Raw genomic sequence first — 17,500 nt, 5'->3', positions numbered from 1 at the left:
GGATCATAATGGACCTCATAAATAAAGACATAGGGAGTTTGCAGACTTTGGATCCATCCCAGTTTGGCTTTGTCAAAGGCAGATCATGCCTTCTAAACTTGGTTGACTTTTTCGAAACAGTCACCAAAGCCATTGATGAGGAAAGGCAGTCCATACAGCCTACCTCGATCTGGCGAAGGCCTTCGATACAATACCCCACTCGGGTATCATTGAAAAACTCATCATCTTAAATGTTAACCCATACATCACAAGATGGGTTGCAAACTGGCTGAGTGACAGAACCCACAGGGTCAGAGTTGCTGGCGCCATGTCAGACTCAAAGCCTGTCACAAGTGGTGTACCACAGGGCTCAGTCCTGGGCCCACTCTTGTTTGGCATCTACTTTTCCGAAGTACAAGCAAACACAGGAGAGTTATGGCTGACAAAGTTTGCAGATGACTGCAAACTGGGCGCCATAGTAGAAAACACATCTGACACAGATATCCTTCAGAAGGGTCTCACAGAAACAGATAACTGGTGCCAGAGCCATGGCCTAAAGTTAAATGCCAAAAAATGCATAGTCATACCCTTCGGGAAAAACAAGGTTACCCCTAGCTACCAAATAGGTGGCAATCCACTAAGCACAGAAGAAGTTATCAGGGACCTGGGGACCCAGGTTGATAGTAGTCTGTCATTCGACACCCATGTAGCTAAAGTAGTTAGGAAGACCTTCTACATTGCCCACCTTATCATGAAGGGATTCTCATCTAGATCAAGGGAGGTCATAGTCTCCTATACTCATCACTCATCAGACCAATGATTGAGTACAATGCCCCATTCGAATGTATCTGACCCGACACTTGCAGCAGCTGGAGAGGCCACAAAGTTCCTCACCAAAAGGATAAAGGGTCTCAAACATCTGTCCTATGCTGCCCGACTGAAAGAACTCCAGCTCTATTCAGTCGCCACCGCTTGCTCAGAGGTGACCTTTGCCTAACATACAAGGCCATGTCAAACCCAGATTTGATGAATATGCTTCACCTCAAAAAATCTAGATCCGTCAGAGCCACAAGGGCGGGAGACTTAAACCTCGACACGGCTATTAATAGGACATGCTGGAGGGATAGATTCATCACCCAAAGACTCCCTATGCTGTGGAATAAAATCCCGGTATATGTGAGGCAGAGTACCTCGCTGGCCTTGTTCAAGAGAAATCTTGACCAATGGATGGGAGATTGCAGATATACCCCAGGGATTACCTCAGTGTCACTGCTCAACAGAGGCACAGCAAAATAATGGGTATAGTTCCCCATAATAAAGGGGTGGCGTAAGCCACAAAACTATGGGCTAGGCTTGTAAATGCCCTCGGGCAGATAGCCTAGTATGAACCTATGAGCCTATGAACCTTCACATCACCAGATTTTTACTCTAGGGAAAGGAGACACTTAGCCACCATGGTAAAATATACACTCCAAAGCATGTCAAACCGACCCCACACCCCCTAGCTAAATATACAATATCCAAGATCGCACTATAGTGGGGAACAGGGCACATTTCCCCATGGAACAGGAGTTTAGGTAGATTCCATATTTTTTATGAATGTGTGCCTCATAAGTATTTATTACTTTTTAATTTTTTTAATGCCACTTATATTTGTAGTGTGGTGAAAGGTAGTATCCTCTTCTGTTTAGGTTATCTTTTTTTGTAATGACACTTTTAATTTTTGACATAGTATAGTAATGTTGTGAAGGTTAATCTTAGTTCAGACAGTTAGTACTGAATCTGTTTTCCTAGTTCACTATTTTTGAGTTGTTAATTACAGTCCCTTGTTAATTTATTCTTTTAACTTTTGTCATTTAAACATTAGTGAATTTTCTTTATAAGAGGATTTCAGGTCATCAGTGTTGTTTGTGGGACAAATGTATATGCATTTTTATGTACATAGTGAGTGAAACTACTTTTTTACATATGACATGATGCTTAGTTTATTTTTCATTTTTTCCTATTTATTTATTTGTTTATTTATTTCTTAAAATAAGTACATAGTTTATTTTGGTTGTATCATATAAGGTGAGTTATGTTGTTTTTTTTCTGTGTGTGTGTGTGTGTGTGTGTGTGTGTGTGTGTGTGTGTGTGTGTGTGTTGTTGTTCTGAGTGTGCAATGTGTGAAGTTTACTGTGGCATAAGGGGATATTTAGTAGAAGTGATAATGTGCTGTGGGAAATAATAGACCTCATTCTGATAAGAATAATGTTGGAGGATGATAAAGTTTCTGATGAAATTCATAAGAAGTGAACAAAAGCACTAATCTTTTTTACTTTGTGGTTATTAAAGTTCAATAAATCGTGGTTTTACCATGGATCTGCCTGACAGCTTTTGTTTGACTTTATTTGTACATGGTCTTTGTGTTTCATTTAGGATGATAAAGTTTATCAAGCTGATAATTATATACGCACATTTATGTATACATATATTTGTGTGTGTGTGTGTGTGTGTGTGTGTGTGTGTGTGTGTGTGTGTGTGTGTGTGTGTGTGTTTGTGTGTGTGTGAATGAGTGGCCAGTATTCATTGTCCAGGGTTTCACATTTTCAAAGCAGTAATCCATGAATAGCAGCACTGAGTTGTTACGCAAATCACAGTAATTCAGGATGATTACGAAAATGTGGTGGCCTTTTTATAAACGTGACTCCCTACTGCAAAAGCCTAATATGCTTAAGGTATAAGCATAGGGGGAGAGCTAATAAACAGATAAGGAGCATTACACATTTGCATATCAGTAAAATTCATATGATGAATCTAAAATTAGCCCATTTGCATACTAAACATGTAAATGGCCCTCAACTTCACCAGTAAGCAGCAATTTAACATGAGAATACTGACTTGTGATAGGTAGGTGAAAAAAGGAATATGTACTGCCATGCATTTTAAATGGTGGTACAATTATTGAGTTTGCTTACAAAATTTGTTTAATATATTTTAGTGCTTGTGCATACATGAACAAACTACTGAAGGGGTCATTGGGAGCAGAGGTTTCATGATGGAATCAGTGAATTGCTTGAGCATACATGGGCAGACTACTGAAAGGATCATTCGGGGAAATGTTTCATTTGGTGTCAAGGATGTGCTTGTGCACACATGGGCAGAATGCAGAAGGGATTGCTTGGGGAATGTTTCATTTTGATGCTTGTGCATACTTGAACATACTGCTGAAGATATCTGTGCAGAAATGTTTCATTTTGGAGTGTGTGCATAATTGGACTGCTGAAGGGTCTGGTTGGGGAAATGTTTAATTTTGGTGCTTGTACATACTTATAAAAGCACTGAAGCGATCTCCTGGAGAAATGTTTTATTTTGGTGATTGTACATACTTATAAAAGCACTGAAGCGATCTCCTGGAGAAATGTTTTATTTTGGTGATTGTACATACTTATAAAAGCACTGAAGCGATCTCCTGGAGAAATGTTTTATTTTGGTCATTGTACATACTTATAAAAGCACTGAAGCGATCTCCTGGAGAAATGTTTTATTTTGGTGATTGTACATACTTATAAAAGCACTGAAGCGATCTCCTGGAGAAATGTTTTATTTTGGTGATTGTACATACTTATAAAAGCACTGAAGCGATCTCCTGGAGAAATGTTTTATTTTGGTGATTGTACATACTTATAAAATCATTGAAGCGATCTCCTGGAGAAATGTTTTATTTTGGTCATTGTACATGCTTATAAAATCATTGAAGCGATCTCCTGGAGAAATGTTTTATTTTGGTGATTGTACATACTTATAAAAGCACTGAAGCGATCTCCTGGAGAAATGTTTTATTTTGCTGCCTGTGCTTACTTGGATATCCAGCTGAAGGGATCAGTGTGGAAAATGTTTCATTTTGGTGCTTGAACATACTTGGGTATACTGCTAATGGGATGGATGGGGGAAATCATTTTGGTGCTTGTGCATACTTAGACATACTGTTAAAGGGATTTGTGGGGGAAATGTTACATTTTGGTGCTTCCGCAGACTGGAACATACTACTAAAGTGATCACTTTTGGAAATGTTTCATTTTGGTGTTTGTGCATATTTGGACATATCGCTGAATGGATTGGTGGGGGAAGTGATTAATTTATGCACTTGTGCAAACTCGGACATACTATTGAAGAGATCAGTGGGGGAAATGTTTCATTTTGGTGTCATTGATGTGCTTGTGCATATATGGTCAGACTGCTGAAGTGATTGCCTGGCAAAAGAATTTAATTTATTTTGTTTTAATGCTTGTGCATACTTAGCTAAACTACTGAAGTGGTTTCTGGGATAAATAATTAATTTGTTTGCCAGGGAAGTGCTTGTGCATACTTGGAAAATCTACTGAAGGGATTGCTGGGGGGAAATGTGTGGACTGCAAATCAGATATCAAAGACAAAACATCACTTTCAACAACAGATGTGTGTACCATGTGGATATTTGTTTATAAATTGCAAGAACACCTCATTAGCATGCACCACTTTACGAAATGTCTTATTTGCATATCATTATACTTAAGGCATTTTGCATTAGAGTAAATGGTGTTTATGAATCTCACCTTTGCTATGCTCATTCATAAACATCAAGAATACCCTAACACATTTGTACAAATGATTATGAATATCGGCCAGTGTGTGTGTGTGTGTGTGTGTGTGTGTGTGTGTGTGTGTGTGTGAGTGTGAGTGTGTGTGTGTGTGTGTGTGTGTGTGTGTGTGTGTGTGTGTGTGTGTGTGTGTGTGCGTGTGTGTGTGTGTGTGTGTGTGTGTGTGCGTGTGTGCGTGTGTGCGTGTGTGCGTGTGTGTGTGTGTGTGTGTGTGTGTGTGTGTGCATTTCTTTTGTCCTAGGCAATAGCAATAGAACTCAGCAATAGAAACAAAAAGTTATTATCTAACTGTGCAGAAAGAGATATTCTTCTATAGTCTAGAAATTCATTTTCTGGAAGATGATAAAAGTCCAAGGGAGGAAAGCAGTTAAAATTGAGTGTGTGTGTGTGTGTGTGGGGGGGGGGGGGGTATGAAGACCAAGTGAGAGAACAAAAGGATTAATATCTATACCTTAAATTAAAGGGATTCACTAAAACAAAATAAAATTATGATCGACTTTGACATCGACTTAAAAAAATAAATATGCAGTGCAATGATAAGGCAATAGATAGTAAGGGCAAAAGGTTACAGGTCGAGGAGTCTGAAAAGAATGTGTGTGTGTGTGTGTGTGTGTGTGTGTGTGTGTGTGTGTGTGTGTGTGTGTGTGTGTGTGTGTGTGTGAGAAAGAGACACACACACATGCACACACATACACATACACATACTCACATAGATAAATGCACAGCAACAACCTTTCTGAAGTCATACACACACAGATTTGTGACAGAAGACAAATGAAACATAAATTGTAAAGTCAGAATCAGTCAAATAATGTGAAAGCAAACTGGAAAACATATGACTATTTCAACTGGAAGCACAACATTTGATGTTCATGGTTATCTAGGACTGGAAATTAATTTAACAAAGAAGCAAGACTGGATAGGCACATAATGGCAGTATAGATATTGTTAAGAATAGGAAATTAAAGGTATATTTAAGTACCATATTATTAGAAATAGCCAAAGCTAAAATAGCATCAAGTAAAACAATTTAAATAGCTAGAATGCTGCAGTTGGCAGTGTGCATGTGTGTGTATGTGCATACATGCATTTATACTGAACATTGCATGCCATTTATGCCCTTTCAAGAGGTATATATATATATATATATATATATATATATATATATATATATATATATATATACTTTGTAAGAGTCTTACTCATGCTACATCTTGCAAATGCAATGGAATTATAGCACATAGTTTTTCAGTTTCATATTCTGTGAATATGTAAGAATTACTAGCTTAGTGGCTGGCACAGTTTTAAATGCTAGGATACTCTGAACCTTAGGAAAATTAAGTTTAACTATATTATTGCTACTGAATTTACTGAAATGAAGCAGCACAGAGGCACAGTAGCTAGAATTGCTGCCTCGCAGTGCTTGCTTCTCCAGTTTGGTTCGCAGATGTGATGCCTCATGAAAGAAGACTGCATGTCCCCCTTTACCCATGTGGTATATTGCTGGGTGGTCCAATTACTTCCCACATCCTAAAGACATGACATAGGTGCTAAATTGTCTGTACGAGTGTGTGCTGTCAGAAGGAGTGTAAGCATATGTGTGTGTGGGAGTGGGTTTTGTTTGTGTGTGTGTGTGTGTGTGTGTGTGTGTGTGTGTGTGTGTGTGTGTGTGTGTGCGCACATGTGTTTATGTATGTGTGTATGTTTGTGTGTCTGTATATGTACATGTATGTGTCCGTGTGTGCTACTGTGTGCATGTGCGTGTGCGTGTATGTGTATGCACATGTGTTTATGTATGTTGTGTGTTTGTCTGTCTGTATATGTACATGTATGTGTGTGTGTGTGTGTGTGTGTGTGTGTGTGTGTGTGTGTGTGTGTGTGTGTGTGTGTGTGTGTGTGTGTGTGTTCACACATACTGTGAGAGGCTGATACCCTGTCCAAATATGAACCTTTATGCCTTATACCTGCTGTCTGCCAGAATAGACACTAGCTTACCATGGACTGAATTAAAGGAGGCGATTATAGAATGAATTAAATAACTAATTCAGATCAGTGTATATGCCGTGTCAGTAGGGACAGAACAACCACTCTTCAGGCATTTTATGAAGCTATGATTATTCAAGTGCTATAATTTATACTAAACATCAGAATTCACCTTTCTTATGAGTGATATGTTTTGCAGATAATTTATGAGGTACTCATAGCAACACCAAAACATAGTTTATCAAAGACATATCTATATCTATCTCTCTCTCTCTCTCTATATATATATATATATATATATATATATATATATATATATATATATATATATCTATATATCCATGGCAGGGTTAGCCACCCAGTGGTGTTAACCTAGGCTCTAGATGAGTGTCACTATGGAAGAGACACCCTGACACCATGTGCAAATATGGGAAAAAGGAGTTGTGGATGTATATGTACGTAGGTTCCTAACTTTACATCAACAACTTAACATGTGCATCTATACAAAACTGAAAGCCAGTCATCAAACAAAGATTACATCAATCCACAAAGGATCAAAAAATCAATCAAACACGTTTTTTTTTTTTTTTTAGGGAGCCACCTGCCCACCTTAATAATGGGTGTTAACCCTAACCCTAAAAGTGACCTCAACCCTAACCCTACACCTTACCTTCATAAAAATCTTCCCGTAACACTGCCATTATTCACATGAATTTGACACTAATGTTATGGGGGGGTTACTGTTAATACTGGGAGAGGAAATACTTTTCCTTTCTCAGTCTTTTGTACCTTCAACATTTAAGGATTTCAGTGTTCTGTATGTTTAAACGTCTTAATGCTGTTTTTTAAACTCTACATTACGAATGTTTGATCATATAGAGGAGAATTTTACACACACACACACACACACACACACACATATATATATATATATATATATATATATATATATAGAGAGAGAGAGAGAGAGAGAAAGAGAGATATTTATTTTATTTATTTATTTCAATTTGTTAACCGGAAAAGTTCATTGGGCCAAGGTAGCCCGTTTTCAATGGAGGCCCGAGGAGAAAAGCTCCAGACAGAAAGATAATATACAATGTATTAGTGCAGCATAGAAGAACAACAGTTTAACATTCAATATGCAGAAGGACAAGATTTTACATATCTTGAAATGTATGAGCTGAGTCAATCACTTATAAGATATTTACAAAAAGAATAGATTCATGTTCATTTAATACAATACAAATAAGATATTTACAAAAACAATAAATTCATGTTCATTTAATAAAAATATATGTATTTAGGCAAAGGAGCGACTTCTGCAGTGGTGCAGCAGTCACGTTGTTGCCTCAGCAAGAGGTTCTTCTGTTCGATTCTCAGCTGGAGTGCGGGGAGTGCCTTCTGTGTGGAGTCTGCATGTCCTCCCCACGGTTGGGTGGGGGTTCAAAAAACATGCATAAATGGGTGTGCCTTCGTTGAAGGTTGAACGTCGAGCTGGCAATTCGGCATTCGTGAAAATCTACTGCCAATCATTAGCGGACCAGAGTTCCGCTTTGGCGACCCCTAACCAGGAAAAGGCAAAAGACAACAACAACATATGTATTTAGGCAAAGGAATTTTAGAGAGAGAAATTGAAGTTGTGGCAGAGATTGTGAGTAGGATAGAGTAGGGATAGGTGTCAGGAATCAGGTAGGCGGGGTACGGGAGCATTCCTAGAGGGAGGAGAGGTGAGAGTGGAGTAAGGTTTTAAAGTAGGATAAGTTTGAGATGGTTCTAATGTGGAGGGGTTCTGATTTGTGGATCTAAATGTTCTATGTGGCTGGTGAAGTTTTAGGGAAGAGGAGAGTGATGGACAGTTAGAAGGTTTGAAAATCAACATGTGTGCTGTAGTTAGTTGAATGAACTTTAGGTAGCCTGGGAGTTCCAACCAATTTAGAGCATGTAGGGAGTTACTATGGTGAGTAGAGGATTTGTATCCTGTGGCAAACTTTGAAATGTTATTATAGCATGAGGAAAGTTTAGATTTTAGGGATGATTGAAGGTTAGAGAGTAGTGGAGCCCCATAGAAAAGGGAGGGTAGGAGGTAGGTGGTAGATAGGAGTTGTCGACAAGACAGAGAAAGGTAGCGTCTGTGTCGATAAAGCATTCCAAGTTTTTGATGAGTCTTTTTAATATTTGGTTTGTAGGTGGATATCAAATTTTAGCTGGTCATCGATAAGGACGCCCAGAAGTTTTGTATGGGGAACTATTTCAATAGATATTTTGTTTAGGCTAAGTATGGAAAAGGATCCTTTGTCAACAGCAGTATGTCTAGAAGGGGTAAAGATTATTATTTTGGATTTGGAGGCATTTAGGGCTAGATTATTGTCAAGCATCCAGGACTCAGTGGAGGAGAAAGCCTCTTGAGTAGGTTTATTAGTAAGAGAAGAGTTTTGGCTGAGCAGATGATAGTGGAATCGTCTGCGTATTGCACCAGTTTAGCATTGGGGATCTTTTGGTGGAAATCTTTGATGAAAATGTTAAATAGTAAAGGACCCAAGATAGAGCCTTGGGGTACACCTGTTGGGGTGTGAAGGAAGGAGGAAGTGCAATAGTTCCATTTTACAGCTTGTTCCCTGGCTGAGAAATAGCTGGAGAACCACTTGATAGAAGAGGAGAGATTAAGATGGGAGAGTTTAGAAAGTAGAAGCACATGAGAGACAGTGTCGAAAGCTTTAGATAAGTCGAGGAGGAGAGCAGAAACTATGTTCTCAGAGTCACAAGCAGAGTTAATTATTTCGAGGAAGGAAAGAAGGGCAGTAGTGGTGCTATGTCCTGGTCTAAACCCGTGTTGGGTAGGAGTTAGTAGTTGGTTGTCCAGTAGGTAGGGTAATAGTTGGAGGTGAATAAATTTTTCGAATATTTTAGAGATAGGGGCTAGGATAACAATAGGGTGAAAGATGGAGATTGAACAGTTTGTACCTCCTTTATGGAGGGGGATGATGAAGGCTTTTTTCCAGAGGTATGGTACATCGGACTCCTGAATGGAGCGATTGATTAGGATGCTGATTGGAAGGGCTATGCCATCAGCATCTACTTGGAGAAAGTTGGATAGGATATCATCTGGGGCATTAGAGCAAGGTTTTAACTTTTGTAGGAGCTTTTTTATAGTGTGGGTAGGAATGGATATGAGAGTAAAAGGGGAGGACTCAGGGTTCTTGGGTGTTGAGTTTTTGGTTTCAGTTAAGTTGGGGGGGTGTTGTTAGGGAAAGAAGAGGTGAGTTTGCCTATGGAGTCAATGAAAAAGGAGTTGAATTGGGTAGCTAGGTGGAGGTCTGGTGTGTCTGGGTCAGGGCAAGGGTTCTCTTTTTTGCCTGGGGATAGTATTGTTGCAATACTATTACAAAATTTTTGGGGGGTTGGTTTTATGATTATTTTAAAGTTTGAGGTAGTACGATTTGCGGTCAGTGGCTATTTTTTTACTTGATTTTGTAATTGCTTGTATTCAGCAAGAAAGTTGGGAGTTTTGCATTTTTGATAGTATTTCCAGATTTTATCTCAGTGATGCATAAGACGTTTTGTGTCCTTAGTTAGCCAGGGGGCTGTTTTGGATCTAAGTCTTTTGGTTCTACAGGGGGCGAAGTGGTTATGTATATCAGTGAAAATTCTATTGAAAAGTGAGACAGCGGCATATAAAGGGAGGGACTTTAGAGGGTTCCAGTCTATCTGTTTTAAGGCATTAGAGAAAATTAGGGGGTTGAAGTTTTGCATGTTGCGGGTGGTAATGTGTTTGTACTGAAGGTGGAGGGGGAATGGCATATGTAGGCAGGGAGATGGTCACTTAGGGTGTCTGGGAGAGTACCACTATCAGAAACTCGGTCTGGGTAGGAAACTAGTATCCAGTCAAGGATGCTATCTGTGGTGTAAACTTTGCTTGGTCTAGTAGGAGTTTTGATTAGCTGTGTGAATTGATATAGGTTGATGCTTTGAGAAGGGGTAGATGAGTCAATGGAAGACCAGTTTATGTTGACATGATATTTGTGTACATGCAGATATATAGATAGATAGATAGATACAGATATGTTTTTATATATATATATATATATATATATATATATATATATATTAGAGAGAGAGAAAGGAAGAAAGACAGAGAGAGGGGGAGGCAGAGAGAAAGAAAGAGACAGATATTTCATTATCATAGCAGAAGTTTTGTACCTTGTGAAAAAACAAATGCAACTAGTGTCTTCCTGAAAAATGTCTATGTCTACATACATTTTGCAAATCTGGATAACTCTAGATACAATCTTCCTGTGTTGGAATCATTATACTGAAAATGATGCAGCAAGAATTATTAATATGGATACTGCCCAAGATGGGCTCCACACTTATCTGACCACAGCAGTATAGGACAAATATGATTTCTGTAACAGGGTCACAAATTCACTCATAAAGGTAGCATTGATAACAGCAGAGCACTACAGGTGCATGTTACATATGTCTGCTATTAAACATATTTGGAAAACAGAAGCATCATAACCCATCTCATTTACCAAACTATAGTCTCAGTTGCCCATAGCAATAATAATCCATGTCTAGTATTTAGGCTATAGCATCAATAACTCATCTGATCATATCATGATTTGTTAGCATTAATACAGCTCTTTCACTCCTAAAGTAATGTCTCATCTCATGTTGTGAGCATAATCTTAAGCCAGATTTGTAACAGAAACAGATCAGTATATATTTTGCTCTGGGATTTTTATCCCACAATCCTCTTCTCAGACATTCACTGGAGCAACACAACCTAGGAACACAAGAGAGGTCATGTTTACTGATGCGTTCTACTGATACAAGCTAGTTCTATTATGGCAGATGAACACTCTGTTGCTCTGTATGTTGTCAATCAAGTACTCTTTTATTAACTGTGATTTTTTTTCAGAAATTTCTGCATTGCATAAAAATAAAAAACATAAAAACAAATCATTTGCAGTCTGGAAATCCGACAATATGCAACATGAATGCAGTTCAACCTTATCATCAAAACTGTGTACAATCATCTTGAGAACAAGCAAAAAAAAAATATATATACACAGTCATATATATATATATATATATATATATATATATATATATATATATATATATATCTCAGCAAGTGATGAAAAGTTTGCTCTGATTGTTAATACTGTAGTCTGTTTTCCTAATTACTGGGCTGCTGCTGTCTGTAAACCTTTCACCAACCCATGCATCCCTTTTCAGGGATCATTTCCAAATCTGTTACTCTTGTGTTAAAATCTGATGTCTTAATAACTACTTTCAAAGGGTAAGAGGGTAGTTAGTAAGACATCAAATTCTGATAAAGGATCTGGCAGGATGGTAATTAGAAAAGAAGACTGTAGCAAATTTCGGAATTTGTGGAATCTGGCATTTTTGTCACCAACTGGCAAGTCTATGCACAAGCTCCTTTATGGGTGATCACGGGGAAATTCCTTAAGCATCAGTAGCCCAAAAAAACAGACGCAGAGGAATATAACCTGGATCACTACTTTCCATAAGAAATCATCTCCATTGCTACTTCTAAGTGTGCATTGGCAATGATTCACTTCTTTGGGGAGATTTCTCCTTTCTTCATATTGTGACTGTGCAGTTAGTATACATAAGTCTGGGGAGGCACAGGTTTGTCCCCACATTGGAGGAGGGTACAGGGGGCTTGCCCGTTGCAAAAAACAAATATATTTTTACACCCTTCTCTGTTTCAAGTACTGTTTTTTGCAATTTCCAATGCTCAGAATTGTAGAAATGGGTATTTCATTCACAGTCACAACGAGCTGGTCAAATGAAACTTTTCATGAAGGTATTATACTGGAGAAGAGGTGTGGAGGGTCTTAACTGCATGAGCTCTGTGGGGAATTTGTCCCCACAGAACAAAAGTCACTCTTGAAAAGAATCCATCTGCCAGTTCTGAATTAGTGAAGATTTGATTGTCATTTATCAGATTGTTGAACCACAGCCTGCAAAATTCTGATTTACCTGATTAAGCCTGCAACAAGTAAAAATCCCATTTTATGCACTCAGTGTTCTATGTCTCATTCACAAATAAAGTATATGTCATTTGTAATTGTAATCCCAAAGATGTGAGCACCATTTCTTCTAGTTTAATTTTCACACAAATAAAACTTTCATCCCATTTCTGCAGGCAATTTGATGTTGCAAATTTAACATGCCTCTGTTTTGAAAGCAGCTTCCGAGTGCACTGCCTTTCTGCATGTATTGACATGTATTGCTACACACTGACATCATTTCAGTTCATCCTGGTTTGTGGTGCTTTATGCATTCCATTTACTTTGCTGTGCTGCTATTGCAGAACTTTTACTTCTTTTTCAAGTGCTAACAAAGCTAACTAAAGTAAGTTTTTGCGCTTATTTTTCTTTCATTTTATTATGTCTTTGCTTTAGTTAATTTCTACTTCCTCTGCTCTGCATTTTTTTGACAAAACAAATATGCATGAATATAAATTGCTAATTTTGTTGTAAATAAATGTCCATAACTACTAACATTACATGCACTGAGATTTGAAAGAAATGAGGCCAAAGCTGCAGTGTAAAGGTGTCATTCATGTTTGACCATTTAAAGTCACAGTATGCCTTAAATTGCACACGTGAGAGGCTGTAACATGAAGTAACACCAGCTCACACACACACAGTCAAAACTGCTATTCTAATCTGTAAATAAATACCCAAGAATTACTATAAATACATTTTATAAACCATGAAAAACAGTATATCACTAAAGTAACTATAGTTGCAATACCCTAGTGTCATGGCAGACAAGACGGAATAAACATGTGATAATAATTTATAATATGGACACTGCAGAGTGACATTTGGCTTTACCAAAATCCATTTGTTCTTCTACAGTTCCACGTTGCTGTGATAGAACCTAGTGCTCTCTTTGATGGCCCATCATATGTTGGTTTGTTTAGTAGCTTAGGTGATAGAAGTTTGGCTGGGAATAATCAAATAAGAGAACAGGATCAGATAGTTTTGTCTTTAGGTTTGACCTCATGCAGATATACTTTCTGGGTTTCAAAAAGGTTAGAAAAAACCATGCACAGGTTTATGGTTGAAAAGATAACAGCACATACATGTATCCTACCCGATGTTCGCATGCATGATCCATGTAGGGAATTAGGGCTACAGCACTGAGTTCTGCAATATGATAACCCCAGAACTCCAGTACTTTCACCACTGATGTTCCACAATGAGATAATGCATCAGTAAAAAAAGTCTTCCCAAGGAAGATCCAAAGCAAAGGGTGAAGAAGACACACAGGAAAACCATTCAGTAAAAACTGCGGAAAAACCCAGCCAATTTAGAGTTCTTACTGTGTGATACCTTAAACCCCCTATAGTGGAGGCCCATGGGATATATGCAAATGACCACTTAAGGACATCAAGTATTTCAACTACATGGCTTCTGAATGTCCATGACATTTTTACTTTTTAAGTTTTAATGGCAACATTCAGGCCAATTAAGCCAAACCCTTTTTATTGACCTCATCAGCACAGCATAAGTAGATAGTTTTGTTAATTTCAGAAACATATAGGGTCTTTAAACCCAGCTGATGACTGAGGATGATTAAGGTGCCTACAAAATATTCCCAACTAACATCCAAACCAAAAAGTAAAAAGGACACACACACGCACACACACGCGCACACACGCACGCACACACACACACACACACACACACACACACACACACACACACACACACACACACACAAATACATAGACATGCATGCACACACACACACACACACACACACATACACACGCACACACACACACACACACACTCACATGCTCACACAGACAAGCACAGACACACATGCAGAAATACACACACACACACACACACACACTCACACACTTGCACTCACTCACACATACACCCTCCCACCACACACACACACACACACACACACACACACACACACACACACAGTTATGAAATGGAAAGGAAGTGAGTAGAAGAGCTGACCATGTGTCTAGGACAGATCCTATTTTGGCAGGTATCACAGGAACAAAGCATCTCTCTGTACTGTAAAAGCTTCAGTCAGAACTTGCAGGAAGCATAACAGTTCAGGCAAATTAGTCATATGAAACCAGATTCTTTGATATTAGTGGCCTTCTCTAAGCATAGCAGTAACCTCAAAAACGTCTTCCCCAAGGCTTTTCTTTATCTGCTCAAATAATAACTCAGTATAACTCAGCACAAGATGCTTTTTGCCCCTAAGGATCAGGTTTGGCCTCAGAGTTTATCAAAAGGAGAAACATTTAGCAGTAAATACTGATGCTTCCATAACTTACTAGTTAACTGCAGCAGTTTAATGACTGATTTATTCCACTATGATCGGAGGGCTGTTGTAAGTGCGTAATCAAGGGATACTGTGGCATTAAAATGAAAAGTAATCACTTTATTATGATATCCATGTTATAATCATTTGTCATTCAGCTATATGCTGTTTTTAGCACCTTGTCACTTGCACACTTTCTCAGAGAGAGTGAAACTGAATAATGTAAGAATGGCTTTAAAGTATTTTGCAGTGTTGATGTAAAGCTGAAACTAAATCAGGTAGGTCATTTATGAGATGTGTAGGTTCTTTTCCAGACAGCAAGAGTAACTGCATTTCATGGTCTGATTTGCTTATTTTAATGTGACAGCAATCACAGAATGTTTGCTGGTAAATATAAAAGGGTTTATGTGTAACAACCATGCAGCTGTCAATAATGAAAAAAATGTGCATGTTTGCCTGTGAAATGTGAAATAATCTGTGATACGTCAAACAGCAAAGTTGCAACCAACCAGTCTTCATAAATGTAAGGTCCAATCAGTTTAAGACAGTGTTATTACTGCCTTTTTTATTATAATTAATGAATAATATTCATATTATAGGTAAGAAAATAAAGTACATATGTCTTCAGATACCATTTAGTAGCTGAAGAAGATAAAATAAAGAAAAACAGGTAACAGCAGTGAGCAGTTCTCTATCAAAGGTAAACAGAAATCCTACAAAGCATAATAATAACACACATGGTTCAATATCCTAAGCCATAAATTTGTAAACTATTTCATAACTATATATTTATTAAAAATTAAGGATGACTCATTTCTTAGTCTTGTGTCTGGATGTATGTGAATAGGAAATAATCATTGGGTAAGAAGGTGGACCACTAATGTTTTCACTCACCCGTTGGATACATGACTTGCACAACAACTGAGCTTTTGATAAGCACAAGCATTATAGCCAGGTGAACAATGAGACTTTCTAAGCAGGAAGATACAATATTCTAAATATTGTCATATGCTCTTTATGCAATAAATCCATGTTTTGGGATTTATTCATTTTCAATGTTATCAGCACGTAGGTGTAAAGTTAACCTGCTAGTTTAACAGTACTGCCAACTTTACATTAATTCATTATTTCGGAATAATTAATTGCAGAAACTTTTTTATTAACTTTAAGTTTGTAAATTCCTGGAAAAGAGAGCCACTTCATCATACCTCTGTGTGTAAATTCTTGCTAGTATTTATTCTGATCTGGGAAAGAACATCCTGGGGAGGGTGCAACAGTGCATTACGGCCTAAATTACAAGCATAGGAGCATATAAAGGGGATGTGTCATTAATGTCTGCAGATATTAGCAAACAGCCTGGATAGTGACAGGTCATTTGTGCCATGATGTCTGTGCCAAACGATATGCAATCATTTAATAATACATTAGTATTCTGTACTGAAGAATATAAAGTCTCCCTGTTAGTCACTCAGGTGAAAAGGTCCTAGTATGTGCACCAGCCTCTCAGCTGTTTTTCCTGCACAATGTCTCCCACTCCTGACAGTATTCCTGACATCTTCAGCTACTTTATTTAATAACAGAATTCTTCTAACAGAGTACAGAATCACATTATAGTATACCAATCTCCATGACTATTTTAATCCCTATGATTAGCTGCATCTATATTATATTATCGTACAATGAAAATAGCGAAAGCAATTTCATTGTACCGATAATATCTAAACAACAAAATACCGAACAAATGGAACAGTGAATTTTTTCCCAGGGAAAAATTTGCTGCTTCATAAAAAAAAAAAAAAAAAAAACTTAAACACAAATTTAAGTGCGGGGCTGTGCCCCCCACACACCCCTACTTAAATATACCAACTCCGAGATCGCAACATAGTGGAGGAAATGGCAAAGTCAGAAGACGACCCACCAAATTTTTTCCCTGGGAAAAAATTCGATGTTCCGTGACTTCGCTATTTTGCCATTTCAACAGTATCGGATCGACTAAATAGCATTCGCTATTTAGTCCATTCGATACTGTCAAATAGACCCGATTAGCCATGGGTACAAATGTGAGCAGACTTGGCTATTCAAACAGCCATGAGATGGGCGACATTTTGATATTCCATAAGAAAAAGCCTTTTTGCCTTTGCAAAACCTCCTGAATAGGAAACATTATTAAAGTCATAACCGAATCATTTTAAACAGCAGCTTAACCTACAGATGTGTTAACTGCAGTGGTAGCATTATGTTTGTATGAATTGTTACTCCATGATTTTATTGCATATTCACCAAATTTTGTTTGTCTGTACCTTAAAATGGTACTGCATATTTTCAAACCACATCATGTTCCTTTTAAAATGACCCCTTCAAATTTACATTTCACTAAGTATTATAGTACCCAATGTGTATCATATGGCATTTTTCATGTTTAGACTTTTTGAAATACAACTTTAATAAAGATAAAGCAAAGGCAATATCTTTAAACTATGTACCTTTACATGAAATGGTCCAGCAATAACCATATTTATCAGTAGATGATGAAATGAAATACTTAGATGTATGGATTAGAAAGGATTCTGTTATAGCAG

At 37.8% G+C, this 17,500-nt stretch overlaps 1 protein-coding gene across 13 annotated transcripts in view; it reads left to right on the top strand.

Annotated features, from left to right (window-relative positions):
- DLG2 (discs large MAGUK scaffold protein 2) overlaps nucleotides 1-17,500 on the top strand; it is a 4,792,098-nt gene that overhangs the window by 4,643,573 nt on the left and 131,025 nt on the right. The gene's annotated exons all lie outside the window — the stretch shown is intronic.

This window comes from Protopterus annectens, chromosome 5.part0 (genome assembly GCF_019279795.1).
Source record: "Protopterus annectens isolate FY-2018-M chromosome 5.part0, PAN1.0, whole genome shotgun sequence".
Classification (NCBI taxonomy): domain Eukaryota; kingdom Metazoa; phylum Chordata; order Ceratodontiformes; family Protopteridae; genus Protopterus; species Protopterus annectens.
This window is presented reverse-complemented; position numbering and strand designations above follow the sequence as displayed.